The 12,569-nt window shown below is 35.6% G+C and overlaps 1 non-coding gene across 1 annotated transcript; it reads right to left on the reverse strand.

The window, feature by feature from the left end:
- Positions 1 to 288: 288 nt before the first annotated feature.
- Positions 289 to 6,959, reverse strand: LOC107799757 (uncharacterized). Its single transcript, XR_012704899.1, has 3 exons — positions 3,306 to 6,959; positions 2,455 to 2,513; positions 289 to 2,178 (listed from the first exon to the last, which is right to left on the reverse strand). It is a non-coding gene; the product is annotated as an uncharacterized LOC107799757 (transcript).
- Positions 6,960 to 12,569: the final 5,610 nt, after the last annotated feature.

The following is a 12,569-nucleotide window of genomic DNA, read 5'->3' on the forward strand; positions in this document are numbered from 1 at the left end:
AATTAGGGCTTCTAGCAATAAAAAGGTATTGGCTTTTTAAAACTTTAGAGTAATTACAAGGCTGACTTTTGAATATTTGGGTATTATATTTAGGACTTATTCAACAAATTGTCTTAATTTGAAAAAGTCTCTTGGGCTTATGTCCAAAAACGCGTACGCCTCTTGAGATTTTCGCCCCCCACCATCGCCTTGGGGCATTTTTGGTGCGCCTCGCCCCAAAAACGCCTTTTAAAACACTGACCAATATGACGGAAAAAATCAAATACATACTCATATATTATTACTATATTTTTGGGGGAAAAGGATCGCCCAAGTCCACATCTGGGACCTTGAGTGTTTATTATTTCGGAAAGAGAGTACAAGGAGGAGGTCAAAACCAAACCTCTCCAGTAACAACCTTGACAAGATAAAAAACTTGTTGATAAGGAAATGAGATCTCTATCTCCTAAGAGTTTGAGTTACACCCAAAAAAAACTATTAGATACGTAACTTTGTGTATCTATACTCAGCTAATTAAAATATTTGATTGAAAAGTAACCCTTTCTTGACTTGATTCTGAAGTTGCATATTCCCAACTGATCATTCTTCAGTGCAGCTCTAACCTGTCTAGGCAAAGAGACAACTTCAGTGAAGAAAGATTCTGACTAGAAGCAAATCAATGGATTCACATTCAGCCTGGTAATAATAAGCCAATCACAGTAGTCGGAACGAGTACATGGTGAAACTGTGTGACATACCTCTGAATTTTTCTTAACAAGCAAAAATGGACAATGAATCCATGCCAGGTAAAACTATGTGAAATACCCTATTCCACCAGTACTAATAGGATATGAACATGGATGGGAATAACCCTTGCAAGAAGTCTAAGCAAAATAGTGTTTGGCTCTGTACAGAAGTAGTATTGGCATTGTGGTAAGAGGAAACCAGATTTATAACTTGAAGTAGAGGAGGAGGCATCTTCAACAAATATCTCAGTTGACATCTAAGTATAAGACTTTAATATGTTTCTAGTAGCAGTTCAAGAAATTGCAGAAGTTAATTTTCTATATTACAATGGTATACAGCATAATCTATCTACAGTTCTTTCCCCTGAAAATTATTTATTATCAGTGAACCAAACAATATAGTTCCAACAATTCTAGACAAGGAAGAACAGAGATACCTAGGGAATTAATGTTAATGAATCAACTGTTTTTTCTTAGATGCTAAGGGTTACACATTTCATGAACCTTACATTCATACTCAAGAGTTCCATGTGTTAAGAACTAGTCTTCCTTGAGTTTGGTGGTAGATTAAATGCTATAGAATCTTCCACTAGATCGAGAGGTTCGAGACTCGTATTGATCAATAAGAGTTACATGCATTAAGAAAACATCATCCTTTATAGAAATAGACAAGAAAGAGAGAGATTCCATCCTCCACACTCTTGCAAGTTCCTCCTGACCTCAAATCTCAATGCACTTCTCCACCTTGCAGATTCAGAATACACTCTTGCAAGTTCCGCCTATATGAATAGTGATTTAAAGCTAATTGCAGGAGATCAATTCTTACGATAGACTCGGAATACCTGGCACTTCAGTAAAATAATAAAACGATTCTGATGGTAATGCAAAAGAGCATCGATGAAAAAGTTTACATTTTTTAGCTGAGATCCCCGATACCAATCGGAAAATAAAATGTTAAAGAACTTTTCTTGAGAAGCAATAAAGAACTTAAATAATCTAATGATAACTGAGGACACCTCAGGAAAAATTGCTCATTTAAAGTTTTATCAAAATCTCTTCTTCGTCCAACGACAGAATTGCCCAAAAACCAACCAAAATTGGTTAGGAAGCAAAGAAGAGTGATTATTTTCTACCAGCTAACCTGTAAGGGTAATCTACCATTGTCAAAACTGCTCCTTTTGCGCGTGCAACCATATCCTCATTAGAGCACACCCGTGTTCTATCCAGCGTACCTTCATGGCACAACTAAGCTAAACCGGTGACCATTGCTCGATCCAAAGGCGTCGGTAAGAAGAAACCTAATTAACCTGACTAAGCTCTTTATGAAGAAGCATATTGGTGGTGTAACATATATTTGACAACTTCGTAAAATGAAATCACAATTCCGACAGAGGGACCAGCACGAGCAACACGAGGTCCTACTCCAGTAAACAGTCCCTTGAGCCCTCCATCCCTGCATTAGTCAGCATGATTTCATTCATAATCCACTTCATAGCCGGAAAAATAAGTGTACAGACATGTATGTCATTCTATTTGAAAAAATTGGCGATCCTCTGAGAACACATGACACAACCGATTGTGAATTTCCACTACCTATACCCTATCCCTTTCCATTTAAAGGCATAACCAAAATTGGAGGATAACAATAGCTTTATGGCTTTAATATATGCAGTTTTTACGTTATTTTACGTGGGAATAGTTCGTTTGACATATTCTCAGAAAGCTGTACCTCCAAATCTCCAGTAGAGTTTGCCTTGTCGTCATTGTCAATGCCCTGGCAAGGTTCCTCTGTAATAAAGAAAAGAGGTGGATAAGCAAACCATCAAATATATGGAGGAAAAACAAGTCAACTATCACCATGTATCCAAGATAAAGGCAGCACTCTCTAACCTAAGCTAATTTCAAATAATCCATTTATTTCGTATGAAAATGAAATTGCAATTACCCACCTGGGCCAAAAAAATTACAGCTTCATTTTGAGCTTCTTTAGGTGATTTCTGAAAAGTGGGAGTGTCAAAGACGAAGTCGTTTCTTATTATGACACAACTTTTGCAGCTTGATTTACATGTTTCTCAGCTTATGCTACCCCTCTTCTTCAAAGATTTTACTTTCAACTTTCATATGTATATGTATATATAGAGATGCCCTTCCCCTGATGTCACAAAGCTAATTAAGTGAATCGTAAGGATGTTCCATATGCTTTAGCATTTGAGAGCATCGTCACATCAAGTACATCTACTCATGCTGTTGTAATTGTTTTCCATCTTTTTAATTTTAATGGATTTAATGGACACTGTAGAGAATTTTTATACCTTGTGAGATTAATTTGACCTATTCTAACCTGTTGTCTGCCTTATTTTCACAGATAGTTACATATAGTTATCTTTTAATTAGGTGACCTCTTACAGGGTGTATAGAAGTAAAGCTCTTTTTCAATTGATAAATTACCTATAATATGTGATACTCTTATATTTTAAAATTGACAAGTAAAGCTGCTATATAGCATTTTCAAATAGAACTTTTCATTAGATAGACACAAGTGATTTCATTTGTAAGACATCCATGCTAATTCAAGCTTACTTGGTGCTGGCCAACTGTTCGCGGAGGAGATTAGCAGCTGCAACCAAGTTGCTGAGTGCAGGCTTAACTTCAGTATACTTGTGCGTCCAGAAGCTATAGACAGGGTTACCCCAGAGGATATTTGTATCAACGACTGCAAGGATCTTGCTGATCCTGTCAGCAACTTGTTCTGTCAATGGAATCTTTGGCTAATGGATGTCATATACTCAAGGGCAATCCCAGCACCATAATTCACTCCCTCGCGGAACACAAAAAGAAGCTTCTCACCTAACCTGAAGGTCGCGATGGTGATCACGTCAACATCCATGTCGATAATTGAATGGATGATGATGTCATTGAAGTTTGAATAGCGTGCGTCTAAATCTGTCACAAACAAGGGCCAAGGTGATTAGAATCTCGTAAAAGAAAGAAAAATATTACTCCCCCCCATGCTTTTATTTGCCACTTTAGTCACACAAAAAAAACTGGTTCAAAATATTTGTCACTTTAGAAAACAAGAAGGCTTGACTATTCTTCCCAATTCCGCCCGTACTACTCCAAGAAGGCCAATAGTCATGACTGACTTGTCTAAAGAAAAGATAAGAGTAATAAAATTAAAAGTCCGTAATGATTACTGTTACTGGATAAATTTTTAAATTAGTGTACCAAAATCTTAAAGGGGTACCCCTTTAGAGATGAATTCACCGAGCAGGATAATAATACCCTTGCTAAAGAGCCAGCAAAAGAAGCTAAAAGTCTTCCAGAAATATCTCCAACGGATAAAAGTAGTCCTTACAGTGAATCTGAGAGTAATCATCAGATGATGCAACTGATGATGAAACAGCCAGATATGCTAGTGGTTTGGCTGCAAACTTAAAGAATCCAAGAAAAATGATGAAAATGACTGTTGGTGCTCTATTGGTTATTGGTACTGGGTTCTATGCCGCCAACATGATGAAGTCTGCGAACGAAGCAAAAGAAATAGGACTAGCAGCTATAGCTCAAATTTGGTTGGTATATTTGCATTTCCCTCCCAGCTATGATTGTGAATAGAATAACTAACAAAGGATCCCCTTTTCATTTCTAAAAATTAATCAATCCATTTGTTATGAATCAAAAAACCATCATTTGAATAAATCATGCACTAATGATGTATGCATCTCATGTGTGCTCACTAGAGGTCTTGGATCATTTGAACCCATTGTGTATAAGGCTGCATCTGCCTCTGCTTGCACGGTTGTACAGCAACTTAATAGATTACTTACTGATATCTTTTTTCATTGGATTTCTAATCCAAAATATGCGCAAGCATATTCGGCAATAATCTCTCTCCAGAACAAGTGTCTAAAGATTAACTGACTTGGCGTGCTTCTGAAAAGCTAAATCTGCTCAATCACAGCATGCAAAGATTGTCTAGAGTTAATCTGTTTCGCCACATGAGAGAGAGAGAGAGACGGACAGAGTTAACTTAGACTAGACCAATAATGGGAACATGATGAATTTCCAAGCCCCAAGTCATGCTTTTCTCACCTAATCCTAAAGAAGACAGCAATCACAACCGAATAGAACAAAAAGAATAACTAAGGGGCATAACAAAGAATTACCCTGTTAAGATCATATTAATAGCCACTTAACTTCCACACAACACTTTAGTGAGAAAATAAAATATACAAGTGCTTTAACTAGATGGTAGCTATAATCATCCTTCATTCAGTTCAGCCTCTTGTGTTAAAAGAAGACGATAAATGTGAAAATAAGTATAGCTGAATAAATCAAGTGAACTAAATCACATCTTTTTTCCCAAGCGAAATTGAGGTATCATGTTAAGCAAAGAAGGATCCTTCGCTATAGCAGCTATTAGTAACTTTACTGTACTTGCATCACATGAGAACCCCCTTTCAGTCATTTCCTTCAAAAAAGTTGTCATTTAACTAGTTTTGCCAAACTTGAGAAATCCTCGCACAATAACATTGTAAGTGTAGTTGTTTGGCGAACAACCATTGTCCTCCATTTTTCTTAGCATATTTTTGGCTTCATCTAGCAATCCTTCTAGACATAATCCATTTATTATTGTAGTGTATGTAATCACATTGGGAAACAATCCAATCAAAGAAAGCTTCTCAAAAATAGCATGAGCTTTGTCGAGCTGACCATTTTTGCACAATCCGTCAATAGTAACAGTGTAAAGTTCAATATCAATATCTTCTCTCTTTTTTTCCAACTCATGAAATAGCAACATAGCTTTCTCAACAAGTCCATTCTAAAAATAACCACGGAGCAAAATGCGATTAGTGCATAAATCAGGTCTGAGCCCTATAGATAGCATTTCAGCAAATAATTTTTGCACAATGTCAGTTCTTCCAACTACAAATAGACCTTGCAAGATAGTCCTATATGTAACAATGTTAGGTTTCGGTCCATTTTGAGAAATTTCACGAAACAAATGCATGGCCTCAACCAATTTCTTTTTCTTACAATATCCATTTATTAATATGTTATAGCTAAAAATGTTAGGCTCAATGCTCTTATCAATCATGGAATCAAAAATTCTCGTTGCTCTATCCATTTAACCGTGTAAGCAATATCCATCAACTATCACATTGTAGGTGACCACATTTGGCTCTACACCTTTTTCGATCATGTGTCTCATTACCTTCTCAGCATCTTCAATTTTCCTTCTTTGCATAATCCATCTATCACCATGGTCAAGGTGTGCACATCTGGATAAATATTAAGATTTATCATTTCTAAGAACAAAGTCCTAACCTTTTCCCACTTACCAAACTTACACAAACCATCAATCAACACATTATATGTGATAACTGTCAGAGGCATGCCTTTTTGTTTCACCTCTTCGAAAAGGCTAATAGCAGCATCTATCATTCTATCTTTGCATAGGGCATCTATAACAATGTTGTAGATACGTGTGTTGGGTTTAACGCTTCCTTGTTCCATTACCTTAAGCAAATCAAAAGTTTTCCGAGTATGGCCCCTTTTGCTAAGCCCATTCATGATGGTCAAATATGTGACTTCATTAGGCTCACATATATTCTCTCTCACCAACTTTTTGAGCAAGACAACTGCATCTTTGATCTTATTTTCAGCAAAGAGTCCCCTTAATAAGGTGTTAAAGGTGATAACATCAAATGGAATGTCATTCTTCAAGTAAATGGCTAACACTGAAAATCCACAGTCAGAACAATGCATTAGGCAATAATTGTTAATCGTTATATTCAAGATGGAATCACTAATTGGGATGCCTAATTTCAGCATTTGTCGAAAAAGGGAAACAACAGAAGAGTAATGCTTCATATTTACCATAGTCTTTAATAATTTCGAGAAGCTAAAAACAGAAGGAAGAGGCTGCTTTCTTACCATTCGACGGAATAGACTCACAGCTTCATCTAAACACTTGACGTTCTCAAACCTGCTAGCTACCCCAATTTTACCCTTTGGCGGAATGGATGTATTACTATGAGAAGAAGAACAATCTCTGGTTGTAAATGCCGAAACAGAACGGGAAATAGCAAAGCATGAGCTAAAGCGAATAGCATTGGAACAGTAATGCAGCAGAGGAATTCTCCTCATCTTCAATTTGGCTAAGGAATCGCGGTGCGCCCTAATTTTGCGGCCGGTGCTCTGATCTATCTGGGTGTGCCCAAAATACGGAAAAGGTCAAAAATATCCCTTTACTATGAAAAATTGTTTAAAGGGGACAAATTAAAAAATAACAAGACTTACAACCGGTCATTCAAAATAGTCACGACTTCAAAAGTAATCGAAATTTAATCACTTTTCATGTAAAGATAAATCTAAATGAAAACACTGTTCAAAATCCGGAAAAATACTCCAGCATAATATACTCGAGTTCCCGTATATTATACAGGAATCTCCACTCTAATATACTGGAGTTCCAGTATAATATACCGGTTCAGCATAACATACTAGAATTTGGAGCACCGGTGCTCCAGTCTAGAGCCAGCAAAGTATATCGGTCCAGCATAATATGCTGGAAGTTCATACACAAGTGCACCGAACTCCAGTATATTATGACGGACCGGTCTCTGTTGCAGTAAAATAGTGGCTATTTTTCAATAACTTGGTAAACGCTGGCTATTTTTGAATGGCCAGTCCGAAAATTGGCTAGACCGTGCTATTTTAACTATTTTAAAGTGGTTGAATAAGGGTTTAATATTTAGGGTGGGTACTGAGTATTGGGTCGAGTCAGTATAAAAATAAACCCACATGGATCAAATAGCTTAAACGACACCCACGTGGCCTCTCGAATAACTTGGGAGTATATTTATCCAATAGTATGACGATAAGGGTATTTTTGCTCGTTTAGTATAACGAAGGATAACTTTAAATAATTTTCGATAGTAGAAGGGTATTTTTGACTCTTCTCTGTTTAAAATAATTAGTTAATGCCTCATATTAAAAAATATCCAAATTTATATTTGGATAATTCACCTAAGACCCCTCACAGTTTTAAGTTTTAACATATTCAAATCAAATTTTCAAGTGACAATACCATTCCCACCAATTTTAATTTATATTTTTAAGTTAAAAAGCGATAAAATAATTGCTCTTTTTTTTTTATAGGAAATAACACAAAATACCCATTTGAGCTTAAAATATTACTCGTCTACCAATCCTTCAATCCTCTTTGACTATGTGATAATCTTTCCTTCTCCAAATCTCTTATATCTCCTAATCTCTTCACCAAATCTCACCCACCTTCCAATTTTTGTTTTGTTTTGGAAAGTGCTTAAAAGGAAGAAAATTGCTTTAAAATTTCATATTTGAAGAAAAAGAATTGATATTCTGAGCGTATGAGTTTAAAATTTCAGATCTGAATTTTTTGTTTGTGTTTTGAAGTGTTTTTTTTTTATTTGTTGGGGGTTGTTCTTTGATTTAGATTGTGGTGTTAATGATGATTTTCGAAGATTTGTCTTAAAAAAATTAGATCCTGTTAAGGACCTTGATGCTTGAAACAGATAAACTGAGTTGTCGAGTTTATAGTTTTCGTAATCCGATTCTAATTGAGGTGTGCTAAAAATGCTAATTGGAGGTTGTGGCTAAATTTTGAGTCAATTAGATTTTGGAGTAGTTTTTTTGGATTTTTAGGTCAAAATTGAGTTGAACTAACGAACAAGACGAATTGTATAGTTTATACCATTTTGATATATTGTATGTCATTTTGGTATACAATATATAATTCAAGAGTATACAGTTTATCGCAATAATATATTATTATAGTATATAGAATAATGTCGTATGCCGTTACAAGAGGGGTTCATAATGACACGTGGCATTTTTATTGGAGCAAAAAATAAGAAATACATTTTTAAATTCGATTTATTTATTTTCGTTAGCAATAAGGGTAAAGACGGGCCATGTGAGTAACAGAAGGGGTAGCAATAAGCCACTTTCCAAACAGAGGACAAATTTGCTCTATTTCGTATACTTTAGGGGTAAATTTGTCCATTTTCCTATTTAATGAACATGCAGTGGGTACAATAACAACAACAACAACGATCCAGTATAATCCCACAAATGGGGTCTGGGGAGGGTAATATGTACGCAGACCTTACCCCTACCTCGAAGGGTAGAGAGGCTGTTTCCAGGAGGCCCTCGGCTCAAAAAAACAACAGGAGCCGATATATTAGTACCATAAAAATGCATAATAAAATAACAACAATATAAGAGATATGAAATACAGAATACGAAATACAAAATAGATGGCTGGTATAGTAAAACTAGCAGGTAAAGCCCTGCATCAATAGACGACCAATGACATTCTTAGTCTAATTCCTAACTGGCTAGTCTCACTCTATCGTGCTGTAGAAATATTCACAAGTTTCCCCTAACCTACCATCTTAATGCTCGACCTCCATAATTCCCTGTCAAAGGTCATGTCCTCAGTAATCCTAAGTCGCGTCATGTCCTGTCTAATCACCTCTCCCCAATACTTCTTAGGTCGTCTTCTACCTCTCCAGTGGGTAGAGTCGGTTAAATCATCCTCTCTTCTTTTTTAACAAACAAAAAAGTAAATTCACACATGTACTTGCACTAAACTTTTTTAAAAGTCAACTCTTTGACTTTCGAATTTTGATAAATTTTACCTTTATAGTTAATAGCATAAGTACTAAAAAACACTCAGATTGTTAATAAAATGATTTAGTAGATGTGAAGAAATTACGTTGTATTTTTTGTCTTCGTCGCATTTAAGTATAATATACATATTTATATTATACTAGTTTCTGAGCACGTGCGTTGCACGTGTATCCCTTGATATTCAGTACAAATTTACTGTTGCACATGTATGCCTTGTCTTTCAGTACAAACTTTTTAGAATGATATAAATAATATTAAGATATGTGTGAGATGGATTAACACATAAAGGGAGAAAATATAAGCTCAAACTAATATGGGGAAATTGATCAACCGAGTTGAATTTGATCGAATCCAAAAAACATATTCACTTAGTAGGCGTGATATGCAATGAACTTAATTTTGATGTTCTTAGGTATAAATACACAATATGATAGTATATTACCTAACATTCCCTATGAAGTTGAACAACAATATTTACTTAGGTGTCATGATTTATATTGAGATTAAGTTTGGTGTTATAAGCTAGTACAAACATATTATTGTAAGCTAGTACCTTGGATCGGTTATTCAAGGGATCGGGGAGATTGACGAGGATGTCACACACCGTATAGGGGTGGGGTGGATGAAGTGGAGGTTAGCGTCGGGAGTCTTGTGTGACAAGAAAGTGTCACCGCTACTAAAAGGTAAGTTTTATAGAGCAGTGGTTAGGCCTGCCATGTTATATGGAACTGAATGTTGGCCGGTAAAGAACTCACACATCCAGAAGATGAAAGTAGCAGAGATGAGGATGTTGAGGTGGATGTGCGGGCATACAAGGATGGATAAGATTAGGAATGAAGATATTCGAGAGAAGGTGGGTGTGGCCCCCATGGAGGACAAGATGCGGGAAGTAAGACTCAGATGGTTCGGGCACATTCAGAGGAGGAGCAATGATGCATCGGTGAGGAGGTGTGAGCGACTGGTTGTAGTAGGCACGCGGAGAGGTAGAGGGCGACCTAAGAAGTATTGGGGAGAGATGATCAGACAGGACATGGCGCGACTTAGGATTACTGAGGACATGACCCTTGACAGGGAATTATGGAGGTTGAGCATTAAGGTTGTAGGTTAGGGGAAAGTTGTGAATATTTCTACAGCACAATAGAGTGAGACTAGCCAGTTAGGAGTTAGACTAAGAATGTCATTGGTCGTCTATTGATGCACGGCTTTACCTTCTAGTTTTACTATACCAGCCATCTATTTCGTATTTCGTATTTTGTATTTTCATATCCCTTATATTGATGTTATTTTATTATGCATTTTATGGTACTAATATATCGACTTCTGTTGCTTTTTTGAGCCGAGGGTCTCCTGGAAACAGCCTCTCTACCCTTTGGGGTAGGGGTAAGGTCTGCGTACATATTACCCTCCCCAGACCCCACTTGTGAGATTATACTGGGTTGTTGTTGTTGTTGTATGATCGTATCTCAACTAACATTTCCTGTAAAGTTGAGCACCTACATTTACTTAGGTAGGTATAATGTATAATGAAACTAATTTTGGTATTATTAGATACAAACATTTGATATGAACGTATATCTCACTTAATATTTTTTTCAGTGCTTTGTCATAACCAAAACTCTCTTGTTGTCAAAAAATTGCATATTAAATAAGTTAGTCCATACACTACCGACAAAACCACAAATACCACATTTGTCATCAGGTACAACTCAAACACATGAAAATCAAATCTCGCGGTAAATATAAGACATATGTATCGCCAAATTTCTTTATAAATACTTTATGATAGTGTAGCACATATAAATAAGAATGATTATAACACCAATTAAGCAAAAATAACATGATCATTCTAACATTTATTCCAGTGGAAAGGATTTTATTCTTCCGACCGTAACAATAAATAAATAATAGCATTAGTTCAAGTTCAATCGAGAATCGAGAAAAAAGAAAAAATGACAAGAAGTATAAAAAATAAAGTTCAATCTAAAAAAAGACTTGTTGAAAATAAATAATAGAAAAAAAAGAAATAAATTTACCTCATATGCCATTTGAAGATTGGTTTTGTGTATTGTAGATGGTGAATAGAGATATGTCAAAATAATAGAATAATGTGTTCTAGGAGAAAGAGTCATTTTCCCGATCACCATGGTTTGAGAGAAAGAGCAATTGCTTAATTAGTTGGGCTTTTTATTTTATTTTTTGATTATATTGAGCATGATCCAGTAAATAAATAAAGGATGAGAGGAGAAGACTGACATATATTGTCTCGGTAGAATTACTTCAACTTCCCATAAGTTACATTAAAGGATCGAGCATTAAGGTTGTAGGTTAGGGGAAAGTTGTGAATATTTCTACAACACAATAGAGTGAGACTAGCCAGTTAGGAGTTAGACTAAGAATGGCATTGGTCGTCTATTGATGTAGGGTTTTACCTGCTAGTTTTACTATATCAGCCATATATTTCGTATTTCGTATTTTGTATTTAATATCTCTTATATTGCTGTTATTTTATTATGCATTTTTATGGTACTAATATATCAGCTCCTGTTGCTTTTTTTGAGCCGAGGGTCTCCTGGAAACAGACTCTCTACCCTTCGGGGTAGGGGTAAGGTCTGCATACATATTACCCTCCCCAGACCCCACCTGTGGAATTATACTGAGTCGTCGTCGTCGTCGTTGTTGCCCCATAAGTTACATTAGTCTGAGCGTTAGAAATTGAAAGAACTCCAATGCATTTAGGCATTTTAAAAGTTGACATAATTTGTACTTTATATTGGAAGATGAAAGTCCAAGGTATTGAATAGGCTGCAATAAGTGGAACTAAAACGTGTTTATTTATCAAGAATTAAGTTCAATTTTTAGTAATAAATTTATTTTAAAATACTTATAAGCTAAGGGTAAAATGGTCGTTCAATTTTTGATGGGTAATTTCGTATTTTAACTTTCACTTTGTAGGTTCCCGCTTATAATATAGTATATGATATGATATGCCATTATTCTATTAATGATTATTAAAATATAATATGGGCAATTAATTATTATTTATTATTAATATAATATTTAAATCTTTTTGACATATCATAATCATGCATTTAAATGAGACGCCACATTGAAATTTTTAATAAAGAAAGAAAAAAGAGTTAACAAGAATGGAAAATGAGAGGCCACATT

This window comes from Nicotiana tabacum, chromosome 22, assembly GCF_000715075.1.
Source record: "Nicotiana tabacum cultivar K326 chromosome 22, ASM71507v2, whole genome shotgun sequence".
In the NCBI taxonomy this organism is placed as follows: domain Eukaryota; kingdom Viridiplantae; phylum Streptophyta; class Magnoliopsida; order Solanales; family Solanaceae; genus Nicotiana; species Nicotiana tabacum.